Genomic DNA, 15,072 nt, shown 5'->3' with positions numbered 1-15,072 from the left:
ATGTACTAAACTACCCAGTTCACGACAGGTTTTCCTGAATAAAAATAAATGCGGAACTGTTTTCAACGGTATATTTTCTAGGACACTTTCATATCTCAATTTAGTGTTCACAGACGAGGCATTCGTCATTTATCAACGTGACGACCGAGTTCTCTCTGTTCATCCATCTTCCACCTCTATCTCGTGCCCATGAATAAATTTAAGTGTCAATTCGGAACGCCCCATCATCAGTGGGGGTGGGGGGTCAGGACAAGCCACCGGAGGGGGTTGTCTTAAGGTGACGCACCCAGGAGTAAAAATTCGGATTTCAAATTGAGATTTTAGCTGGGAAAAAACAGGAATCAAATTCAAATTTAGTGGAATGTAGAAGCTTGGCGGAAGGCTCTCAAAGGATCTGGAAATCAAACTAAGAAATTTATCAAAACAAGGATTTTCAAAATTTAATTGCCTCATAGACAGCAGCTATTATCATATTTTTCTATAAATTTTCGTCGTTATCTAATATTACTTGCTATTTAATTTTTTGATTTTCCTTTTTAAAGATTTTTAAAAATTAAATATTTTGGGATTGTTTTAGACTCAAAACTACTTTTTGAAGCGCATATCAATAAAATTACCTCCAAAGCATTGAGCATGTTAAGTTTCATAATTCGAATGAGTAAACACTTTGATAATCCAAAGGCCCTAATTTCATTTTATTATTTATTTGTCAGAAGCCATTTGGAATACACATATCAGATATAGAATCCTCAGTATGCCATATATATAAGTAGAATAGAAAATATTCAAAACGAATTTATAAAGTATCTTAAATTCAAATCCGGTATTTCTTATGTATCAACTCTCACTGCCTCCACCTTCCATGGAATCATTTCTTTACAATACCGCAGAGTGTGTGCGGACCAACTACTGCTTTACAAAATTATGACAGGAATGGTTGACTGTACAGAGCTGCTTGGTTTAATAACAATACATGTGCCAGCCAGGATTTGTAGACGGTACTACCCGTTTCATGTACGAATAAGTAAAACATCGTATGTTAAAAATGCTTTTTTTCGTAGAACTTTTTCAGTGTACAATACAAAATTTAAAAATATAGATTACACAAACATCACTCGGTCAGATTTAAAATTTACACTAAAAATGCATTATGTAACTTAGAAGACATTATAATAATAAATATGTACATCTCCCTTCCCCTCCTTATCCTCTTTTCAAGCATTCATGTCCTAATCCCGCCCAATTTACAGTAACTTAATGTTCCTTAAATAGATATAAAAAAAATCTTTGATTATTGAGTACATGAAAATAACATTTTTACATGTATAAATTATATGTATTTATTTGATATGTTATATATTTTATTTACTAACTTTGTATACTATGTAGAAATCTGTTATTATAGTAGGGCCAATTTAATAGATCACATTTGACACTTCATCAAAATTCAACAACATAACCTTGTAAGGGCGGTAATAAAATATTATTTATTTTTTTGAATTTAGAACTGCTCAATTGCTTAAATTTTTTCAACCACGATTACGTATTTATTGTAATAATGACAAAAGAAGGTAATTTTATGATTTACTTTCACTAATAAACCATTCTAAGCATAACAAACTTTTTTCTGTTCTAAACGTCGCGCGTCGTTACAATGTTGCATCAGTGAACCCCTATTTTTTTTAAACACTAGGGATGTTACCCAGAAAAATCGAATGTTGATAGTTTTTTTTTTTAATTATGTACTTATCTTATTTTGTTCCTTAAATTTACGATAGAAAATAAAAATGAGACAGGGATTCGACTTATGATTTTTAAAATAAAATAACAGTACCTATAAGTACGTTTTCATAGCAACTGAATTCAATTCACATGTATTATGTTTGAAATCCAAATCGATTCATTTACTCAAATCGATGTTTTTAAGCAGGTTACCTCACTATGAAGCTAAAACCGACAAATGTCAAATGTGACCTATTAAATTGGCCCTACTATAGTTCTGAGTTTATACACTATATCTGTTTGTGTACTAAATATGTACGTAGAACTGTTGATTTCCCAAATAAAATAAAAAAAATAAAATTTAAATAAAAGGAATCACTCTGTAAGCTTTTCTTTTACAGGCTTTGCTGCTTTAGTTCTTGTATGTTAGATATACTAATACCATTTTAAGCTACATCGAGTTATGAACGCCAATATGTTCATTATCTTATTACGCGTCCATGTAGCGAATTGTAGAGAATTATTACTTTTTCCGTCATTAAAAAGTATTTTCAGCATTTTTTGAGTGCCAATCTCTACTCGCTGATTTTACTTATTTGATTTTTTTAAAAAAAAATGTATTTTGTAAAATTTGCAGAATGGTCTATTGAACATACAAGAACTATGAAAACGGCTTGTCAGAAGGTAAGAAAGAGAGGATATTGAAAGAAATTATGAAAAGTAAACCACAAACCCCAGACCAATCAAGAAAAAAAAAACTTGTTTTTTTTGCAACTGATGGGAAACAAAAAGTGACGGACCGAAGTTTCGGTTTTGATTTCTGACAGTTTCAGCCAATCAAACGAGTTTCCGCAGCAATTTCGGTTTCGGCGAAAATTGGCCGAAACTTTAACTCAGCCAAAACCTGCGGTCGGGATGTGTTGGATTATATACTGCTGAACTCGGATACAAATTAGCAAAATTAGAGATATTGAATTGTTGTCCATTCTAATAATTTGTCACAGTATTGCTATTGTCCAACATAAAAAAAAAATACCAAACTGATTTTTTTATTTGTTCACGATGGTTAATACTTCTAAAATCTTTCAGATTAATATTTTTGTAATTCCTTTATAGTTAATAAGTTAACGTTCCTAAAGCTTTTTTTGAAAAACTGTAACATGTAAGTTATATGTATACCATAAAAAACGAACCAAGCGCTAAAAATAATTAAAGTTACTTATAAAGTCTCCTGTCTATTTATGAGCGTATCTATCTCACATTTTCATCCTTACAAGACAAAAATACTTGATTTATTAGTTTCATACACAACATTATAATGATAAAATAAATTAGAATATAATTAATTAATTAAGTACACCTTAATGAAAAAGCTTGTGTTAATTTGAATAATAAAAATATAAGTGGTTTAAAACAAAGTTATTTTTTTAATTTTTTTAAAAATAATATTATTACGTATATAATCAATGCAAGCAAATACTAGTAATAACCACTTACCGATTTTTCTGTCTACCGGTTTCGAGACGTGCCCGTCTCTTCTTTAACGACTCATATTATGTAACATACAAGTGTTTTACATTTAAAAAGGTTTGAAATATAATACTCCCCATTTAAATAAACAAAATTATTTTCAATTAAGCGCAGCTTTTTATTTAAAATTAAACCAATCGTGTAACTTTCAACCTCCCAGCCCTCTCTTTCCCAAAACCCTATACCCACCCATTCTCCAACATACCACTTAATATGAAAAACTAAGTTTTTAATGTATATTTGGACGTGGTAGTGAGTGCATCCCCTGTAACTATACGTGTAATTTATGTATTTTTTCGTAAATAATAGATATACTTCGTTGATGGTTGAAGTGAAAGTGTATTTTAGTATTAGCATGTTAGTGTAGAACGTCCTGACAAAAAAACGGGTATATTTCGAAATCAGCAGACGCAAAGTCGGTGATATTTACTAACATAATATGTTGTAATACTATTTGTATTAATATGTTTTAGAAATGTTATCTTTTCCCCTGTCTACCGGAACTTCTGTCTTTCCTCGCTTTTTGTCTTTGATTTGTATTCTATATCGGTTAGTCTCGTTTGTTGAAAAGATAAAAATTTCTGATATGAAGTCGGCCAAAGGAGAGACGAGGAATGATATTGGTGGGATTTCATTTTATGTCAAACAATCTGTTCGGGTCGCAAATATAATGCCTTTTATATTTCAGATAGGTACATATAAATTGCTGTGCTGAAAGTTTAATGGGCTCCTCAATATTTAATGATCCCGTCAAATGAAATCGGTTTCATGGTGTTTTATTTTACGTTCAAATTTTATTACAGAATACCTGTACTGATTATTTCTCAAAATACTTCAAAAGCCTTAAATCGATAAATATGTTTTATTGTTCAAAATAAGTGACGGCTGTTTTGACAGTAGCTCTTTTTTAAATAAGGTATTATTCCAAAAAGGCTAACGACAGACTATAGTTAATTAGTTAAGGTTTAGTTTTTCTTTTCTTCTTTTTTATGTTCATGTTTTACCATATACATATGCTATTAACTTTTCAGTAATTAAAAAAAGGAATGGCTCACGCTCAGACGCTAAAGTCTTTGTGGACATTTTTTCCAATTCATGTTATAGCTTAATTTTAAGATGTATTTTTCTAAGGTGTATTTTTGTAATTATATTTTTTTGAAAATAATATGTGTATGGAAAAATAATCAAACGAAAAATAAAAAAATGTTTCATATTAATATTTATATTATCCACGACAATTTGAACACCGTTCACCGTCACGCGTGTTCTTATCATACAAAGGGGCCTTGGGTTTAATTCCCGACATGGTTGATAAAAAATATTTATCCAGCATGTTCTCACAGTAGATTATTTTATTGCCCCGTGACCGACACCTAATGCATCATTTTACCTTAATGTTACAATTATTATGAAAATACGATACAGTTGGTTGACCAACGCCAGTGCCTTATGCACCATTAGGTGCGGAAAGGGCGTGATATTTATTATGATATCATCATCATCATCATTTCCTTTCCGCACGTAATGGTGCATACGGCACTGCATTGGTACACCAATCGGAGCGAATCTTGATCATTTTTGTTACATGAAAGTAAGATGATCAGTCTTACACTTCAGGTGCCAGTCCAAGGACTATGAAATATTCTAGTGTTAAAACACTCTTACAAATAATATTTCATATCGACCATGTCGGGAATCAAGGTAGACAAATACACTGACCATTACACCACGAGGCCGATAAATTATGATATCACGATTTACTTATTCAACGTTGATATTTTTGGATGTAATATTTTGATTATATCCAAAAATTTGAAGACAATTATCGTCATTCCCGTAACGCAGCGTGTTTTGATAATTTATTACAATTAGGTTAAGAGGTCAGTTATACACCTCAGATGCAAGTGAAAAATTGAGTTATAACTCAAATGTTTTTTTGTTTATAAATATTATATGAACATTTGTAATATCTTATGACATTTAAAGCACTGATTTTTTATTATTTGAAATTATGTATATGTTCAAATGCACTAAAAAACTGAATCAGCATAAAACATGCCAAGCACAAGAACCGTGTCTCTTTTTTAAAAATTCACCGCTTTTGGAAAGTCACCGAATAAATGTAAAAGTAAATTGTAAAAGCAAAAAAAATATTTTATGAAACAAAATTATCTTAAGAGTTCCAATCAAAACTAGCTCCCTCGGTTTATTCGTAAACCTTAATGTAACATCTGTGTAAAAGTTATGTTACTGTACGCACACAAACATTATTATCTAACTTCCATAACTCATTTCACAAATACAAGAGTTACTAGATACTCCACCCTGATGCTGCAAAAACAATTACAAATGAATACAACCTTCGGTCAAAGAGGATTGGCCTACTCCTCGGTTTAAGTGTACAATCTACTTCCATTGTCCATAAGGACAGTTAGTTAGTACTCCCAATATAAAATTGCTATTAAAAAATGAATATTGGAAGTGGGTTGCGCACGGATCGATGAGTGGATCAAGCCAAATAGGAAAAAAAATTGTGTCTTGTTTATAAAATTTGGTGTACAAGTCAATACGACTTTGTTATGTTTTTTATGATTATTTGAGTTTAAATTGCTTATAATGTTTAAGATGAAAATTAGGTTAATTAGATTAATTACGTTTTTATTTTATTATTATGAAAACTATGTTAAATAACTTATTTAAGACATGTTTCACTATTTGTAAAATGTTTTCCTCGGCACGAGACATTGTTCTGTCTAAAAAAGAATACAAACATTGTAAAAGTTTAAATAAATAAACATTTATAAATTAAAAAAACGGAACTTTAAAATGACTATTTTTTTTATCTGCACCCTGCCAAGAATCGATTCCAAGACTTAAAGAAGGATAAACAACGATTGATTAATGAATGTATTTTTTTTTTACATTAGAACAGGCCAGGAAGACTAATTACAGTGGCGAATTACAGCACAACCCAGACTTGAAAACAATATTATTACATTTTTTTGTTCTCACTGGGAATCGAACTCGGAACCATGTGTGCGTGAGCGTCTTAACCACTGCACTACGTAGGGCGTTTTTAATAAACATAAGGTTTACCGTTTCACACGTTGGAAAACATTACAAAAAAACAAGCTACAAACGCTTCAGACGCAAGATGTTGTTAGGAAGTAAAGAGTGCTTGAATATCAAATCATTATTTATTCTAGTACCATTTTCCTCTTTCTTATCTCGTTTCACATATTTCTCTAAACACAAAACATGAATAATATCACCTCCACTATATTCATACAAACGCGTGAAATATTATTTCCTGAAAAGCAGATATAAAACACCCTTTCAGAGGAATTTCAGTTTTTATTCTAGCCGCAAAGATACTTCAAATGAGTAATGCTTTCAGTCGCAATTTTCTTTTTCACGACCGACAAATTACTGGTTTTTCTTACACAGCCTTCTAAACTATCCTAAAAAAGTTACGTAGACAATGTTGTACACATGATGTGTTAAAGTAGTAATTTATTTAATAATTATTTATAATCGTATATGCAGAAAGGACATTTTATTTTTAATGGAATATAAATAACGAAAAACGTTTTCAAAGAATTGCTTTTTAAAAATTAGAATTTTCCGTTCCAACGTATTCGTTAAATTTACTATTGTTACGATGATAAAGCATAAGTAATAAAGTTAGTTGTGCATGTATTTTTTTATTAAAGAATAAACACTAAAAGTAAAACAAAATGGTAAAGGAAACATTAACATCATAAAACAACATAAAATAAATAAATAAAAAATAAAAATCAACAAAGTTTTAAGTTTATCTAAATTTTTGTAGACAAAAACTAGATTCAAATAGCAAGGGATCTGTTAAAACTAACAAATGTATTTATTAATTTAAAACTTTTTGTTAACATTTTTTACTATTTTTATCAATTAACTTATTTCAATAGAGATGAAGAATATTTTAGAGTAGGGTATATATAAGTCTGGGCATCTACAAGGTTTATGACATGTCATTGGCTGATTTATCTGGCCATTTTACACACTGTGTAATTTTCACTATTCTGAATTTCACAAGCATCGACATAAGGAAGAATTGAAATGAGAAAGAGCACTTACCTTTGTTGATCATATCTCGATGGTAAGGACCGTGTAAATGTACTGCAAACCGATGCTTTTGTCTTTCTGTGCAATACTGTTAGAGTTGCATAATTTTTCGTATTGGATTCTATAGAAAACGATGACACTGCTTTATGGTCATCGTACTATTTCAGGTGAAATGTTTTAGCACGTGTTTGTCATAGATTATGGACTTTGAACACCAAGTACTTATGGGACTCACCTAAAACCAATGCTCACTGACGCCTGATCTACAATCGTCTTAAAAACTGTGAAAAAGTGAGTTTAAAAAAATATATTTATGTTTGGACTTCTGTATTTAGTAGCCTTACGTGTTATGTACAAGGCTAAGGTACGCGGAAAAAACTGTTTTGTTTATCTTGGAAATGGGACGTTTGATCACTGATTTTGCTTTATAACCTTTATGAGTCCAATCACCATTGTTAATCAAAGTCTATGAACAATGGCGCGTGATAACTACTTCTAACGACAATGTGAATATCTGCAAAGGATATTCCATCTTCTTTGCATTCTGCTTCAAGATTATGGCGTTGTACACTGAAAAATGGGCACTAAAATAACAAAAAATCGAAACTTTGTGAAGAAATATCATCGCATGGACAATAGTCATCATTCCTTAATATAAACCTGTATGGGTAATTTTTCGTAGCTCCGTGTCAAGTGAAGATTTGAGTAGTTTTGAAAATTCTTTGGTGATGACGGCGGAAGTTTGTTGCATAAAGCATCAGGCGGCCTCCGTGGTGTAGTGGTCAGGACGCTTGACTCACGCTCGGAAGGTTCCGGGTTCGATTCCCGGTGAGAACACAAAAATCAAAATGAATTTTTCTCAAGCCTGGGTGTTCTGTGATGAAATTCACCACTGTAATTGGGCCTACTTGGCCTGTAGTGGTGCAAAAATAAATGAAAAAAAAAAAATAAAAATCATTGAGTTAAGTGATTTTACCTGTAGAACAAACACGGTAATAATCCTCCCAACGCCACTGCGTATTTTGTTTCATACAGCGCTTGGCAAAACGAAATGGAAATTCTGAGAAGAAAGGTGGCATTTATTTACAAGTTGCGGCATTTCCTCGTTCACCTGTTCTCTCATTTCTTACGATACCAGCATGTCCTCTTATCCAGCATATTTGAATAATCATCCCTCTGATTTTAAGACGCTCAATTTTACTCTGAATATCTACAGTGAATGGATTTATTGAAAAAGGGTTAATCCATTCAAAAGCATGAAGCAAAAGGCGAGTCCTGCATTCCCCGTACGTTAACAATAAAACAATCTCAAAATCCAAATTACCAATCACGGATGTCAAACTGTTGACAGTAAGAGAAATAGAGATGATCTCAATTCTCAGCTCGAAAGTGGAGAACAGTATGAAAAACTGCTATAAAAGTAGTAGCACTTTTACCAACCATCAGTAGTTGAGTGAAGTTCAGTTCAGACATAGGGTTAATCAGATGAGTTTAATTCGGTTATCGCCGTCACTTTCGCTCTTCATTACCTAATTCTGCGTTTTATTCAACATGTAATTAATACACGCGAAGCATCAACATTGCTTTTCTTCACTCATTTCCGATTGATGTGGGAGTTCTTTGTATCAACAAGCAAAATTATACACGATTACTCAAAATAAATCAATTATTCATTTAAATATAAATATTGAAATTTACTTCGCTTAAATCTCAGAATCACTAATTATCTCTGAATACATAATTCGATTCCAAATCTTAAATTATGACAAGTGAGTTATATAATATTTCGTACAAATCCAAGTACCTCACATTATTTACTCATGTAAAACAACGTCTTATATAAGCTTGATATAAAGCAAACTGAATAAATACAGTCATTACTAAACGCCCAATTTCACCCAAAGAAAATATAAAGCCCGTTTTATATTATTCAGAATTTACTAGGTTTTTTTTAATATCATCATAAACTCGACAGCTTTGGGTAGGTTTTAATTGAATCCAGAAATCCCCTCAGATCTCGTCTGTTGGCTTTGTCTTCCAGTTTATTTTGTGTAGTTTGGATATCAGCGCTGAAAGAATATCCATCGCGTTTTCAGCTTGACTGGTCTTCCACGTTTATGTGGCACAGTGAGTGTGAGGCATTACATCCTTTATATTTCAACACTGTCAACAATATTTTGAGATTGTTCAAATGTTTGCAGACAGAGACCCGATTTCACTCCTAAGACGTCATTATAATTAATATACTACAATAGAAATAAAGGACATTTGGGAATAAAGTCTAGGCTTACACGTTGAGAATAACTGATTTAATCCGAGACACCTTACCTAACCTACCTTTTGTTGCAACGACGAAAATCTAATGACAAATACGCTGTATCTTTTTGCTGCGGACGCCGATGATCGTATTGTCAACTCAGTGCTTGCTATAATTTCACAAGAGACAGTTAAATTCAGCGATGTTTGTTTCAAATGTGTGTATAATAAACATAACAAAAACATACTTTTTAAATTAGAAATATCCACCACAAAAACCATTTGCCGAATCGACGAATGGTAGATTTAATGGGGTTTGTACGAACGTTAGACGTCCAGGGTTAAATGGCCACTTTACACGCTGTATATTATTATTTTGCGACAGGCGCCGTACCGCAGTTGGTAAAACGACAAATTGTGAAACTGGCGTCACGGGTTCGATTCCCGCCAGCTGCAAGAAAAAAATCCAACAATGATTTTTTCTCAATTGGTCTGGGTGTTGTGGTGTATTATTCATTTCTTCCTTCTATATTCTTTCTTTCTCACCCGCTGACAAGCCTCTAGAATAAAGGTTTAGCGGGTCATTCCATTAAAAAAAATGAATCCTTCTTATAGTTGAAATTTAATTTTTATTTTTTTATTTTATTTTTTTTTTTTTTTTTTTTGTTATTTTCTTTTATTCAGGAAACATACAGTACAGTTACAAAGTTTAATATTTTACACAATTGGACTTATTTCTAATGGACCAGTGAAGTTTCCATATTAAAAAGCAATTAAATCTAATGTTAATTATGAAAGTATAAAAAAGAGAAGGAAAAAGAAAACATAAATGAAAGTTGTTTAAAAATTTAAATTTAAGTGAAAAAAAATATATTTTAAGGTTTGTAGTTTGTAGTGAGTATTTACAAATGGAAATAATATTAAAAATGAAGAAAACTTGTAAGAGTAATTAAGAATTAAGAATGGAAATAAAGAATGAAAAACATACTCAGATGTAAAAATAAAATAAAATAGTAATAACATTTTTTTTTAAAAAAGGAAAAACATAAACACATATTTATTTTAAGGGATTCAAAGAAACGATGAGAAGAATCTTTAAGTGAAATATAAGACAGTAAATTTAAATTTAGGTCAATTTAAAAAACATCTTCAAAATTAATGACACATTATAGTAAGAGCAGCAATATATTGATTTTATTAACATATATAATATAAGTAATTAAAAGTAGTTTAAAAGTATAACAAGTATATAAACATGCCAATGGCAGCAGAGAAAAAAGAAAAAATAAAGAAGGAATAACAAGTATGGCAAGTAATCATTTAAAATTTGAAAAAGCAATATAAGGAGAAGATTTTAAACCAAGAGAAGTCGATAAAGTTTCATTAAAGCGATTTTAGAAGTAATACAACATTTCAAAAGAGAAATTTAATTTATAATAATAATATGAATGTATGTAATTTGAGTGATATAAGAGAAAAAGGGACCAACCGGAGTTTTATTCAAAAGTTTTCAATACACTATTTTTAAATAATTGTAATCCTGTATGATATATATCTATATGGTTAAAAAAGCTGTTAAAAGTGGAACACGATCTGTGTAAAAACGAATTCTGGCAATAGTTCGTATTGACACTAGGTATTCTAAAGGTTGGGTGATTTCGTAGGGCACGTGATGGACAGTTAATTTGAATTTTATTTAGGAGCTGGGACGAATCAGCTAGACTGTTAATAATTTTATAGAGGAATGTGAGGTCCAATAATGTTCTCCTTTTTTCGAGGTTAATCAGTTTGTGAAAACGTCCAGATAAGTCATGATTTGGAAATATAAGAGAGCATCGGAAATTCAAATGTTTTAAAAATTTGTTTTGTACTTTCTCCAGCCTGTCAATATAAGTAATGTATTGTGGATTCCAAACGATAGACGCAAATTCAAGATGGGTTCTTACATAACTATAATAAAGATTTTTTATTGTTAGATCATTTTTAAAAGGCTTAGATACTCGTATAATAAAACCTAACATTTTATATGCTTTTTCAATAATTTTATCAATATGTGATTGAAATGTCATTTTTGAGTCCAGAACTACACCTAGATCTCGTATTTCTTGGACACGGTGCAAGACTGTACCCGATAGAGAATACGAATAATCTATCGGATTTTTTATTCTCGTAAAGGTAATTGTTTTGCATTTAAGCGGATTTAATATGAGCTGATTATTTACACAGTAAGTAGAGAAGTTTTCAAGATCTTCTTGCATATCAAGACAATATGTGTGTTAATGTGTCTTCAATTCTCCCAACGGTTGATTTTTTATAGTATTTGTTTATTTGACGGACTTATGCAGTCTATTCTAACGATAGTAAATACAATTTATTATAATAAATACAGGCACTAATAAAATAAAATACAACTGAATAAAATTAAAGCTAGGACAAAAAAAATACTACCTTAAGACAAGATCCGGTCGATCTTAGTGATTTTTTAAATCTATAAAGACTTACACCAAAAAAGTCCAGATCTTGTCTCGAGTTTACAGTATGACACAATCGAGACATTAGTGCATGAACAAGAAGAACAGCACATTATTATTTCGCGACCGGCGGATTGGAGCATTGAATGCCACTTGTTCCAGTAACGATGGTACATCAATTAAGCCATTCAGTAAATTAAACATAAATATGGAGTCAGGGTTATTTCTACGTTTTTGTAGATATGAGAATTTTAACATTGACTCCATTTCTCCGTAAGTGTAGTCTCCCCTATCGAGGCCAATCATCCATGCTACTTTTCTTAGCAAACGATATTGAAACGATTCGATATGATTTATCCGGCCTACACAGAAGGGAGGCCAAATCACGGATGCATATTATAATAGAGGACAAACAAGTGAGCAATAAAGTGTTTTAACTGTAAACATATTAGTAAAGTCACTAGATGTCCCTTTAACAAAACTTAATAGTTTTAATGACTTGTTAATCATAGTATCAATATGTACATTAAAAGTAAGTTTACATTCCATGATAACTCCAAGGTCCTTAATAGACTTGACTACATCTAAATTAATATTTGTATAGTATGTGTAGATGACGTCACACTCTTTTAGTTTTTTTATTGTATGTTGAGTTTAAATGTTAAAATAGATATTTTATTTGTTTTAAATATGTTACTTATATATAGTTGATAAACATGTGTGAACCTACGACAGTAATTCCGAGTCATACCGGCCGCCGCCTCATGTAGAACATATTGTGCGAAGCATGTCAAGCTAGCGGCCTTTTTACGTCCACTCTGGTCGGCGCATGGTTATGCAATGAAGAAACGGTAAAGGAGGTCGTGGCTTTACGTTGGCTAGCTGGCACCTATTTACGTTGGCCGCTCGGAAGAATACTTGGCAAGGGTGGTGGGCCAATACGATTCACATACCTAGAAAAACTATAGGGTAAGATTTCGTTATGCTGTATAAATATGTGCACATGTTGAAAATAAAACATTCAACCCATCCCAAAGCCACGGCTCATAATAGATCATGGAGGTGAGAGAGCAACTCTTGGAACTCTATTACGCCATTTTAAGACTTCGAAATAAAAAATGATTGAAAACAGTAAATACTCGCGTTTAATTGTATACTGCCCCATTATCGAATCCAGAGGCAGATTTACAATCCACTTGTCGCCGTTGTCAGCCGACAGTGTTTTGAATAAATATTTATTCTTTTGGGTTACTAATACCTATTTTAACAGAATATCAGAGCTTTGCTGAAATTATTACAGTCTCACAATTCTTTACACAAGGCGAAAACGCGTCTCGTACAGTATGTATATTATTTTTAGCCAGATGCACACATCAATAAAAGTTTTTCTCTCTTTCTTTTCTCTTTATCTATTCTTTTCAACTCTTTACCTCCTTAACAATAATCAACAATTGGAGAATTATTTTATAAAAATTAAATTAAATTTTGAACAAATACACTTTATTTGCTTTAGTCTACCCCTGTCTAGTTTCTTAAAAAATACTTGACTTCTTATCTTCAAATGTTTAAATATAATATTCTGTAAAGACTTTTAAAAAAAAACATCGTAAGATTCGGCAGTAAATTAAACCTTGATAAAGGTTCTGAAGTAACTTTGAAATCGATCGGTAGAAAAAATAAAAAAATAAGTGGCTAAAAACTAGCTTGTTTTATTTTATGTTTTTTTTTTTTTTTAAATATATATTTTTTAAAATTTTATTTGTTTATTGAAATCTATAGTCATAACAATAATGTTTTAATTAATACTCATAAGATTGTTGCTTCAAATATTAATATTTATTTAGAATTTACGGTATTATTAATACATTAAAAACTAGACTAGTGACCAGCGCTTCCTTGCCATAAACACTTTAATATATTTAAGCGGATAATTAATCGATTATATTTTTTTTTAAAACGCTCACAGAATCTTATGAAATATTTTAACAAAACCAAAAATAACTTAATTGAAGTGTTAAAAAAGCTCGATTGTAAAATATGAAGAAATTCGTATTTTAATGGACACAATATTATTTAAATCATATCTATTCAATTTTCTATTTTTCTGATTCATATAATTCGAGCTTTAAGCTATATAGGGCATACATTTCAAGTGTGGTCACACCCTTCATAGCTTAAGGGATGTTTTTGTTATTCTTGCAGAAGTTTCAACCTTTGTGATAGTACAACATCTTACAATTCTAGCTAAGAAGATAAGCTCTGGTAATTAATATCTTCTAGTTTAAGGACCAAATATACTAATTATTTTGGCTAATAGTTTCTCAACTGTTTTAGTCAATAAACATAACATCCATAATTACTGAGATCGGGAAACATTTTGTTAAAGATAATAATTAATATTTCACTTCATATACAAACATTTGGACATAAGCAAAATATGACAAAAAATATTTTCCCTTCTCAAAAACGTTTTCCCTCTCTGTCTAGCCTTGACTACTAACATTTGAACGTAGTCAAAATATTTGGGATTAAAACCTACTGGTCTAAATATAAGTATATTAGCCAAAAAATATTTTCAGTCTTTGCCTAATGTCAAAAGACAACAGGTGGAAAACTTGAAGAAATATGAATGTCAAAACCTAGGCTGAATATAATTAACACAAGAGCCAGACTCTTTTTTGGCAAGTTCAACCTTAAGTATTCCATTTTTTTATTGTTTGTATTGTTTTAAATGCCAATTAAGGTTTTTTTTTAAAAGTGAACGGTGTTTTTCAGTGTGTAAAATGGCCACTTATACAAACAATGATAGGTCGTTAATCCTGTAAACGCATAAATTTAAAAATTTTCCTAACCAAAATAATATTCTAAAAAAAACAACTTTGTTTTTAACCACTAATTTTTATTTTTCACCTACCGGTTTCAAAGCAAACAAGCTTCTTTGTCAATGTTTACGTAACTAATGAATTGATTCCTTTTTATTTTATTTCTA

This window comes from Micrasema longulum, unplaced genomic scaffold, assembly GCF_059751315.1.
Source record: "Micrasema longulum isolate JH-2025_06_02 unplaced genomic scaffold, ASM5975131v1 h1tg002196l, whole genome shotgun sequence".
Classification (NCBI taxonomy): domain Eukaryota; kingdom Metazoa; phylum Arthropoda; class Insecta; order Trichoptera; family Brachycentridae; genus Micrasema; species Micrasema longulum.
This window is presented reverse-complemented; position numbering follows the sequence as displayed.